Source organism: Primulina eburnea, unplaced genomic scaffold (genome assembly GCF_022965805.1).
Source record: "Primulina eburnea isolate SZY01 unplaced genomic scaffold, ASM2296580v1 ctg393, whole genome shotgun sequence".
NCBI classification, from domain to species: domain Eukaryota; kingdom Viridiplantae; phylum Streptophyta; class Magnoliopsida; order Lamiales; family Gesneriaceae; genus Primulina; species Primulina eburnea.
In genome coordinates this window covers 487-12,149 of record NW_027331208.1, presented here as the reverse complement: position 1 = coordinate 12,149, position 11,663 = coordinate 487, and the positions used below count along the sequence as shown (strand labels likewise).

Here is an 11,663-nt window from a genome sequence, read left to right as displayed (position 1 = left end):
TTGGGGTGACACTACCATGCCGATTACAATGTGGCAATGATCTTATGATAAGGAAGCTCTGTGTATATTTTGTTTAAAGAGAACGTTGGATCAGATGAAAGTGGAAGGATTTGAGTTTGATCTGGTCTTTACTCTTATGTATGGGTTGCGGCGTGACATATCATTCAGCCATCGGGTCAAATTGTTCTTCCCTTATCCGTGGGGAGTGACCTCGACGAGTAAAAAGATGATAACTTCACGGTGGTAGACACTTCGTCATCTTAAAAATGGAATCTTGGGACGGCCAGCCCTAAGGATTTTAGAAACATAAGTTTTCATCTATCATCAGAAGCTTAAGTTTCTCATGGGAAAACAGTTGGAGTCTTGTCAGGAGCCAAAAAGTCGTGCTTTCGGTGTTTATCAAGGGTAGTAAAGGAAAGAGAGAAAAAGAACGTGTAGAAGTCACATGATTAGGAAGAAGAAGCGGTTACTCATATTAAAGAGATTCGGAGATAGGCAGACGAAAACTTGAAATTGTAGAATTGGGGGCCGAGAAAAAAGACACTCAAGAAGCCCCTGACCTGTGAGCTGTTGGAAGAGAAAAAGAAGGACACGAGCATTCGCATGGAAGCTTATAAAATCGTATAGCTCAGTTTTTGCAATCGTAGAGTCATTCAGAAAAACTTCTAAGTGGGTGACTTGGTCCTGGGGGAGGTAAAAAAAGGAGCTGATAAGAAAGTAGACCCAAAGTGGGAGGGTCCTTCAAAGTGGATGAGAAGCTTAATTGTGGAGTCTAATAATTAAAAAAGGCGCAGGGCAAGGCCAAAAAAGCCTTAGAATACTTATCACCTTAGAAATATACTCTTGACTTTTTTTAGATGTATTTCGTTCATGAATTTGTCCTATATAATCGATTGAAATTTAATAAACCAGCTCTTGTATTAAGCTTCTTGGACGTTGTTGTATATGAGGATGACATGATCTAAAATTTTATCTACTTACTGGGCTAGGCCTAGAAAGGAAAAGAGGGGAGAGAGTGAACTTTTATTTTCCTGCTATTGCATCGTCTAGCAGAGGAGTCAGAGGATGAAGGAAGTGAAAGTTTTATTTTATGCTAAGATATCGCCTAGCAGAGGAGTCGGGGTGAGAAGTGAAACTTTTATTTTCCTATAAAGCATCGCCAACAGAGAGTCAAGGGTCAAGAGGTGGAAGTTTTATTACTCTGCTAAGGCATCGCCTAGGAGAAGTGTCAGGGGTCAGGAGGTGAAATTTTTATTTTCCAACTAAGCATCGCACTACAGATGAGTCAGATGGTGATGAGATGAAACTTTTATTTCTTGCTAATGCATCACCTAGCAGAAGAGTCATGAGGGTGAGGAGGTGAAACTTTATTATCTGGGCTACATCTATAGATAGAAGAGTTGAGGAGATCGAAAATGAATTTACCCTACTGGTGCTAAGCCTAGTGGAGGAAAAAATGTAAAAATTTAAAATTAAAATTTACATACTTAAGCTATGCCTAGTAGACGAGAAAAGGTGAGTAGATTGAAAATTAAACTTTCGCTATCTGGGATACGTCTAGTAAAGGAGAATAGTTGAGGAGATCGAAAATTAAATATATCTACTGGTGCTGAGCCAAGTGGAGAGAAGAGGTATAGAGATTGAAAATTAAATTTACCTACTTGGGGTGAGACTAGTAGAGGTGAAGAGGTAAAGATATTGAAAATTAAATTTTACCTACTTAGGCATAGGCATAGAGGAGAAGAGGTGAAGAGATTGAAAACTAAATTTTACCTACTGAGGCTGAGCTTAGTAGAGGAGAAGAGTTGAGGAGATCGAAAAATTAAATTTACCTACTGTGCTGAGCCTAGTGGAGGAGAAAAGGTAGGGAGATTAAATATTAAATTTTACCAACCTAGAGCTGAGCCTAGTAAAGATGAACAGATTGAAAATTAAATTTTACCTACTGAGACTGAGCCTAGTAGAGGAGAAAGGTTGGGGACAACGGAAATTAAATTTCATCTATTGGGCTGTGTCTAGTAGAGAAGAAGAGTTGAGGAGTTTGAAAATTAAATTTTACTTACTTGGGCTATGCCAGTGGAGGAGAAGAGTGGAAGAGAAGAGGTAAAGATATTGAAAATTAAAATTTACCTACTAGGGAGGAGCCTAATAGAGGTGAAGAGATTGAAAATTAAAATTTACCTAATTAGTCTATGCTTAGTAGAGGAGAATATAAGAGGAGAATGAAAATTAAATTTTACCTACTGAGGCTGAGCCTAGTAGAGAAGAAGAGTTGGGGAGAACGGAAATTAATTTCACGTACTTGGGCTGCGCCTAGTAGAGGAGAAGAGTTGAGGAGATTGAAAATTAAATTTTACCTACTTAACCTATGCCCAGTAGAGGAGAAGAGTTGGTGAGAAGATAAATTAAATTTTACCTAATTGGGCTATGCTCATTAGAGGAGAAGAGTTAAGGAGAAGAAAATTAATTACCTACTTGGGCTATGCCTATTAGTATAGAAGAGTTGAGATGATGAAAGTGAAATTTATATTTTACCTATTTGGGTTACGCCTAGTAGATGAGAAAAGTCGAGGTGATGAAAGTGAAATTTATATTTCTCCTACCGTGGCTCGGCCTAGATAGAGGAGCTTGAAGTGAGGAGGGTGAGTGTTAATAATTTTACTACAAAGGCTGAAGCCTAGTTGTGAGGAGGGTGATCGCCTGTGTCATGAGGTTGCACGAACAATGAGCGGCTCCTAGCAGGCTTGTAACCGATCTTACACAGAAGGAGATAGATTCCAAAATTGTTCAGATATGAGACTGTGTAATTTAGGAGTGTTTAAAATATTTGATAGGTACTACTCACATAAAAAATGTGCATCTTCTTTTCGGCAGCTCATCACATAAGAACTCCAATGTTGAGTGTGCTTGACTTGGAACATTTTTGGGATGGTGACCATCTGTGAAGTTTTCTAGGATGCGTGTGAGTGAGGGCATAAGCACATTGGAAAGACTCATCTTGGTACAGTGTGGACAGTTGTCGAATCCGGGGCATTACACCAGTAGAGGAGCTTGAGGTAGTGAGAGAGAAGAACTTGAAGTATGGAGTGTGATGATTCATAATTTCCTACTAAGACTGAAGTCTACTATAGGGGCTTGAGGTGTTGATGGTGAAGGTTAGAGCCTAGTAGATGAGCTGAGGTGGTGAGGGTGAAAAGCTTGAAGTATAGAGGTTGAGAGTTCATAGGTTTCATAATTTTCTACTAATGTTGGAGCCTATTAAAAGAGCTTGAGTTGGTGAGGGTGAAGATTGAAGCCTAGTAGATGAGTTTGAGGTGATGAGGGTGAAGTTTGGACCCCAGGTAGAGGAGCTTGAAGTTAGGAGAGTGAGGTGCTTGAAGTATGGAGGGTGAGTGAAGTACTTGTTTCTCCTACCTAAACCCTAGTAGAGGACCTTGAAGATGCAGACGAGAGGGCGAGCGAGGGGCTGCGAGAGAGAGCGAGGGGCTAGAGGCAAGGACGAGTCGGTGGAGAGGCGAGGTGAACGAAGGCCGAGGATATGGACTAGGGCGGCGAGTCGAGGCGAGGCGGCGCGAGGAAAAGGCTGGGCTGTGGGAAGGAAAAAGAATGCACGTCTCACATATGGTAAACCAAGGCAGGGAAATTAAATGAACTTCGAGCCCGCGATTCAGTTCAAGGCTCATGATGGAACTCGTGTATTCTCCTATAATTAACAGGTTTGAGAGTCTAACTTTTCATTCATTATATTGACTTTTAGCAGCACCCTTAACTGTTCTCTCATTCCACTCGCAGTATCTGACTTAAGCGTTAGAGAGGCTACGCCGAGACACCCTCTTGGCCCCTTTCTAATGTCTCTTTCGTGATTTCTGGCCTATAGTAAATTCGAGGTTTGCACTCGGACTAGTATCACCTATTGGAACCAAACCCTAAATTTTCAATGAGTATCATATAGGATTTTGTATTCAATGTATAATGAGATTTGATAAAATAAAATTTTGTATTAAATTTTTACGATGTGAGAATTATTGTATAACTTTGATCGGATATATAGCATTGCTCATTTTCAAAAGATCATGGATTTTTATATTAAAGATTTTTTGGGAAAAAAAATTGCGTAGGGATACTCATACATAATTTCACCCCCTTCTCGTACTACGATATATTCATCATCTAAAACATATATTCAAATTTAAAATTATTACCTGATCGTAGATTGTGGAATTTCATTTAAAAAGTTGGATCACGATTCACGATTATTTCCATGCTCGAAAATTTTAATTAATGAAATAAATATTTTATTAAAAACAAATACATGAAATGATTGCCTATGTCCCATTCCAATAATAGAACTTCCATAACTAGGCAAGTTTTATACGTGGCAGAAAATGTTCTATTGCATTTATTTCTCAACTATTTTATTGGAATAATTATCTTGTGATATTGTATCGCATATTTTTATTAATGAGATATGTTAACTCTACTCATATTAAAATAAAAAATAATATTTTTATATAAAAAATAATAATAATATTTTTTCATAAATGATCTAAATAAAATATTTATCTAATAAAATCAATCCGTGAAATAATGACATGTGAATATTTTTAGTGGCTCAAAAATTGCAAACTTGTATTGAACAAAAAGGGTGACACTTGTACATTGGGATAATAAATACTGAAGGAGAATTTGAATCACATCTGACAGAAATTGGAGCAATGGCTTGAATCTATGAATCGTCGGCAACTTGTAATTAAATGAAGGCAAAAACTTGTGTGAGACGGTCTCACGGGTCGTATTGTGAGACGGATCTTTCATTTGGGTCACCCATGAAAAAGTATTACTTTTTATGCTAAAAGTATACTTTTATTGTGAATATGGGTAGGGTTGACCCGTCTCACAGATTATGATCCGTGAGACGGTCTCACATGAGACTTACTCTTAAATGAAACTAAAAATTTAATTCATTTTATAATATTTTAAGAAGCTAATATTTTACTTATTCATTTACAATACCATATAGTAAGTTCTAAACTAAAAAAAAACATTTCTTCAAAATTAATTAACGACTAGACATATGGATTTAGTCATTAATCAAGGAGTAAGTCTCTTGTGAGACGGTCTCACGAATATTTATCTGTGAGACGGATCAACCCTACCAATATTCACAATAAAAGTAATACCCAAAGTAATATTTTTTAACGGATGACCTAAATAAGATATCTGTCTCACAAAATACAACTCGTGAGACCATCTCACACAAGTTTTTGCCTTAATCAAGTTTAGGAACTATTAATTACCTATGTTCTAAATTGAGGTTTGAATAATAGATACAAACAAATCAAAAAAGATTCTGCTAAGGATATTGCAACAATTCAAACAATTTCCCATTAAAAAGTTTGGCTCTCAAAAAGGGGAAAAAAGATATCATGGTTTTATTACTTTAATAAGATCCAAGATATAACAATATTCGATATATATATATATATATATATATATATATATAATATATATATATATATATATATAATATATATATAATATATATATATATATATATATATATATATATATATATAGGCAAAAACTTATGTGAGACGGTCTCACGGGTATTATTTGTGAGACGGATCTCTTATTTGGGTCACCCATAAAAGAGTATTACTTTTTTGTGCTAAGGAGTACTATTTTTTATTATGGAATATGGGTATTGTTGACCCGTCTCACGGATTATGACCCGTGAGACGGTCTCACATGAGACTGTCTCATATATATATATATATATATATATATATATATTATATATATATATATATATATATATATATATATATATATATGTCGCGTCACGTTAAATCTATATATATATATATATATATATTCGCGTCACGTTAAATCTATAGATTAAAACAATCAAGATTAATTATATATATATATATATATATATATATATATATATAATTACCAACATAGTTGACTCGGTCACGTTAAATCTATAGATTAAAAAAATCAAGATTAATTTGGGAAAAAATCTATAGATTAATTTGAAATCCAATTATCAATATCATATTGGGCCAATTCTATCCTACTCCGGGAGATTTATTCCCCTTTACTTTTTTTTCTTACACATGTCTTTTTTTTAATTATTATTATTATATTTCACACTACTTTAACCAAAAATCAACCAAACTAATTTCGTTTCATGTATATAACATGTGTTATATTATTATTATTATTATTATTATTATTATTCTCAAATTTTAAAACTTAATATTTTATATTTAAAAATTACGTGAAATTTTTATTTGAAGGTTTGAGATTTTTATTTTTATTATTTTTATTTTTGTGCTAGAATCATATAAATTGTAAAAAATAAATATTTTAAAATTTAATTATTATAAGAAATTATATGTTCTACCCATTTATAAACACTAATAAAATTATTGTAGCTATTTTTAAATGCTAGACATATATATTATTTAGTGACAGAGAATAAATCTCCCGGAGTAGGATAGAATTGGCCATCATATTGCATGCCAAATATTTTTATCCCATATTATAGAATTAATAATTATTCGTATTTAGTAGCTAAAAATATATAGTAATTGATTAAATTAAGGTAACGTAGCTATTTTTTTTTTTTTAAATGTAAATAGTATCGAATGCCTTCACTGACACGCAATCTGTACCTTTCGCAGCCACCATTAGGTGCGCAGCATTTAGGACTTCTACTATCCATCCAACAACATAATATTATTGAACACGTGTTATATTGATTTCATACTCCTAGCTCTAATTTATTAATACATATTGAAAAATAAACCCAAGAAATGTGAAGTCATTATTCGCATTTATTCATTTGATTGAAAATGGTTTCTGATAAATTAGCAGTTTCATATAGTATGAAATTTGTGTGTCTCTGTGTGTGTGCGCGTGTGTCAATTTATTTGATAAAATCAAGATGAAACAATGGTTAATTTTATATTTTACACTTCCAAAATATTAAAAGATCACGCTCATCATCTTGAAATGAGTTTTTGAGTTACTCATGCAATTTAAATAATAATTGGAGTTCTAGGCGGAATATTCTATATAATTTTTTATTGTAATATAAAAATATTATGTACGAGCTAAGTAAATGAGATATACACAAGTGCAACAGATCAATTTAAGTGAACAGAATAGTAGTGCAAGTAAAAACATATAAACACTTAAGTTGACGGATAGTAAAAATAGGACGAATTTGTTATCGACACAATTTTTGTACAAACTCAGTACAGCTCAGTTCACTGACCCTATTAATATGAAACTCTTAGTAATTATCTTTTAACTCAATTTGTTTATAAACATGTTTCTGACCGTTATGATGATTCTCGGTAAAGAATTAAGTTTGTGTATATGAATGATAAGCAAGAACAAAGTGTGTACGATATTACCTTTGATCGATCGGATAGAACTTTGTATGTTGCAACAAATCATCGTATATGTTGAGTATTTTCAGAATTTTTTATGATAATGATCAATGTAACAGTCCTCTTCTTCAATTCTTATACATCTTTTTTTATAGGTGTTGTTATGCAACGTTAATAAATAGAGACTACACTAACAGATATACCTGATACCCGAAAATTAAGCAGAAGGTGCCATGTGTCCTTGTCGTGTTTCCGAAAATAGTAACGACCAATTTATATTTCTTGGACACTAACTGACAGAGGTAACCAACATATATTCTATTATGTCTTTGCTTATAACAACTCACATAGATAACTATTAATTATCTTCAGATAATGTCGCGAGATCAATTTAATTAGAGATCGCAATTTGTCTGTCAATCCAATAAGGATTTTCGATAATATGTATGTATAAATTTTAATTAAGTTAAAGCTATTTATTTTATAATTACTAAAACTTTGATTCAAATTATATATTAACAGTCATTCAATGGCTTCCATAAATAGGCCACATTTTACCAATTTTCGGACACGTAGAAATTAGCTAATGGCACACAATCAGGTATTTCTACTCAGTCAACCATAACTGATTGCTGCCCAATAAGAACAAAACCTCGCAAACATTGTTGAAACCTGACAAATTTGGCCTCATTTTCAGCACACAAAATACCCCCAAATACCATTAATAACACACAAAAAAAAAATCAAACAATCAATCATCCAACATAACATAATGATTATTTGACATTAAATGTTAGGACACTTGTACATTCAAGTATGGGACGAGTTTTCCATATAAAATTGATATCAAATTCATTGTGCGGTCCGAATTCTAGTCGATAGAGCTCCCAAAGTCAACAGATATGTTGAATTTTAGATTTGAAAAACTAACCTTTTAATTAGATGTATTATCATATATTATAATAATAGTGATAAGATGAAACCCTTGATTATTAATATTAATATTTTTCTTTTCTATCTGAAAAAAATACGGGTAGTATTTCGGTGATCTAATGTTTTGCTTTTAAAATATGTAGATATTATTTGTCCATTTAGCTCAAATAAAATAGATAGCCTCGGGATGTTGTAATATAATTCATTATACATGTAAGTTTTCAAAGCAGCAAAGTACAAAATGATACTGCGTTATACATTCTTGACTTTCATTTTTTTTATTTGTATCATATATTTTTCATTTATCGGATCTACTACCAGAAGATACGATTCTTGGAGAAAGATATCAGATTTTTTACAGGAGTGAGATATTGTATGAGTTGTGGTGCATGGTCATTGGCCGAGGCCCATGCTGGACCATCCTGACGACCCGTGACCAGTAGCATTTAAGCAGAAAACATTCAGAAGCCCGGCCAGCTGATGAAGAGTTCAGCTGACCAGTTCAACTGAAGCAGCGAAATCAGTTCAGCTGACGAGCCAACTAATTTCACCGAACCATTTCTAGATCAGTTCAAAACAACAGTTAGGAATCAATCAGTTTGAGAACACGACAAGCTTATTCTATGGAATCAAGCTATGCGCACTGGGGGAAATTTATTGTACGATAAAAAATACAATAATGGACATTGCAGCAACACTCACTACAAGGAAAACGCGGATTAGAGACCGCTAAATCGGTCTCTAATCCGTCTCTACATAAAATTAGAGACCGATTACCGACCGAATTGGTTGGTATCAATAACCTTGGTCGCTAATTGTGAGAGACCGATAAAATTAGTCGGTCTCTAAATTAGAGACCACATTTACTTTATCGGTCTCTATATAGAGACCGATAAAGTAAATGTGGTTTCTAATTTAGAGACCGACTTAGTAAAGACAGTCTCTAATATAGAGACCGATTCATTATTCAGTCTCTAGTCGAGAGACCGATACAACACAATCAGTCTCTAACTTAGATACTGAATTTAAGAAATCGGTCTCTAAATTAGATATTGTTTTTCTCCAAAGGTTCTGTTATTTACACCAATCCAAACACCAAACAATATGCATAATCAATCAATACAACCATCCAAAAAACACAACACAATATTAACATCAATACAACTATTCCAAGTCACAACTTATCAACACCAAAATCAACACAAATATTTATACCAACTATTCAAGTGTCAAATATCCAAAACAAATGTCAATTCATTCTCCAAAACGTTCCACCACTTCCAAACATTTACATGTCAATCTAATCGAAACTCAAACTTTAACTAGTAGGACGGTGTATAAGGAGCTTGAGTCTCATCAGAATCTATAATAGGTGAAGAAATGTCTGGAAAAGCAGAAGGAGGTACAAGTGTTTGCGAAAGCACAAAACGAGCCATGAATTCACGTATCTTTTCCTCCAATTCAGTAACTCGAGTCTTCAAATCTGCATTCTCTGCCCTCAACTCTTGTATCTCAACACATGAGTTACTTGGATGAACCCTTCCTGTAGAAGTAGACGTCGCATGAGGAAAGGCAACTTTTGCTTGGGAGCCAAGTCCATAAATGCATCTTTTCTTCATCCCTCCAACAACCTCATAATATATGTGGTTTATGGCATCATGTGATGGAGTATGTGGCTCCTCCCCCTCTGTAGTAGCTTGAGATATCTCGGAAATTCTTGTGGTCATATTATCCTATGTTAAAGGAAAAAATTTCAGCAAGTATAATTAAATCCAACATAAAAAAAGATGAGTTTTTAGCACTCAAGCATTGAAAATGGTGGAACTATATTATTAACTAATAACTTTTTAATACTTACATCTATTGCTTGAGATCGTGCATCGACAAATGTTCCATCCTTATGACGATGTGTAATTCGAAACACCTCCCAACAATCAATTTTTCGCTTTAAATCGGCTTCCTGCAGAAACAAGTTCAAATATGCTAAGTTTGTAATATTAAGTTTCTAATATGAACGAATGAAATATATTATTTGAAACTCACCAATTTCAAAGTGTGCTCAATTATAGAGCGTGATCCGGCCGTGTGCTTAGTAACTCCAGTGCTTGTGCCAGCCACCTCACTATTTCTGTTATTTGTAGCTATCTCTTGATTTTTTTTTCCATTTTACCCCGCTCCAAACAATCTGCCATGCATTCCATATATTAATAGGAACTTGTGTTGGCGGATGAATCTTTTTTCTCCATTTGTGCAACAGTTTTTTGTATAGTTGTTGACAATACAAATTCCATGTTGACTTAAATTGTTCCTCTTTCCCAGGTTGTCATGTATATATCTTCTGCAATGTTTAAACCAACATAAACAAAAAAATAATAATTATTGTTTCTAATATTATTATTAGTATTTAACTGCATTGCATTGTCATTGGGTGGGTCTTCTTGAGCAATGGGAGCTGAAGATGGGAGAATAGAATGTCCAATCGGATCGGTAATATAAGGCTCCCCATGAAACTACCAATTGTAATAATTGGAATAAAACCATACTTTCCTAGAACATTATCCTCATCGTGAAAAGTAGTATTTCTGCATTTACGTTGAGTACAAGGACAACGTAACTTGTCACCACTCATACATTCAGGATGACTTTTAGCAAAGTTCACAAAATCCTCAACCCCATTCATAAATTCTTCTGTTATAAATCCATTATCTAACCTAGCATACATCCAAGCTTTATTTGTATTCATTGTCGAAACAACCACCGTAACATAACATATAAATTAAAATTCAAAAAATAAATTTATTGGAGAATAAGAATGGAATGAGGCATTCTAAAAAAACAAGCTATTTATATTATATATTTCTATATCTTATATTATATTATATACAGAAAATCATACAACAAGCTAATGATATATTATATTATATAATCTACAGGACTCTATTTGGAATAAATATTATACATTTCTACATGTTATATTACATTATATTATATAATTTATAGGACTCCATTTCGAAAGTTGTGTGCCTATGGTGCATGTGTGTACACAGGGTTTGGCCTGAATTCAACCGAGACAAGGAATCTAAAAAACATGGATACAGGAGTGGCATTGCACTATGTCATTCAAACCTTATTCAAGAATGTCATTTGAGAAGTGTGCAGACTCCAGATAAAAGAAGGGGTACAACAAAACTATAAGTGACCTAATTGAGGAACCTAATATGCATAAGTACACTCAAATTCTTAATTCAGTGTCTTTTCTGATTTTTCAGTAGTTAAGGCAGAACAATCCAGGGAACGAGAATATAAAGGTACATGATTTCAATT

General features: G+C 33.7%; 1 long non-coding RNA gene across 1 annotated transcript; it reads right to left on the bottom strand.

Moving 5' to 3' along the window:
• Positions 1 to 9,791: 9,791 nt before the first annotated feature.
• LOC140821046 (uncharacterized) lies at positions 9,792 to 11,097 on the bottom strand. The gene is made up of 4 exons (XR_012115622.1): positions 10,878 to 11,097; positions 10,383 to 10,647; positions 10,198 to 10,299; positions 9,792 to 10,072 (listed from the first exon to the last, which is right to left on the bottom strand). It is a non-coding gene; the product is annotated as an uncharacterized lncRNA (long non-coding RNA).
• Positions 11,098 to 11,663: the final 566 nt, after the last annotated feature.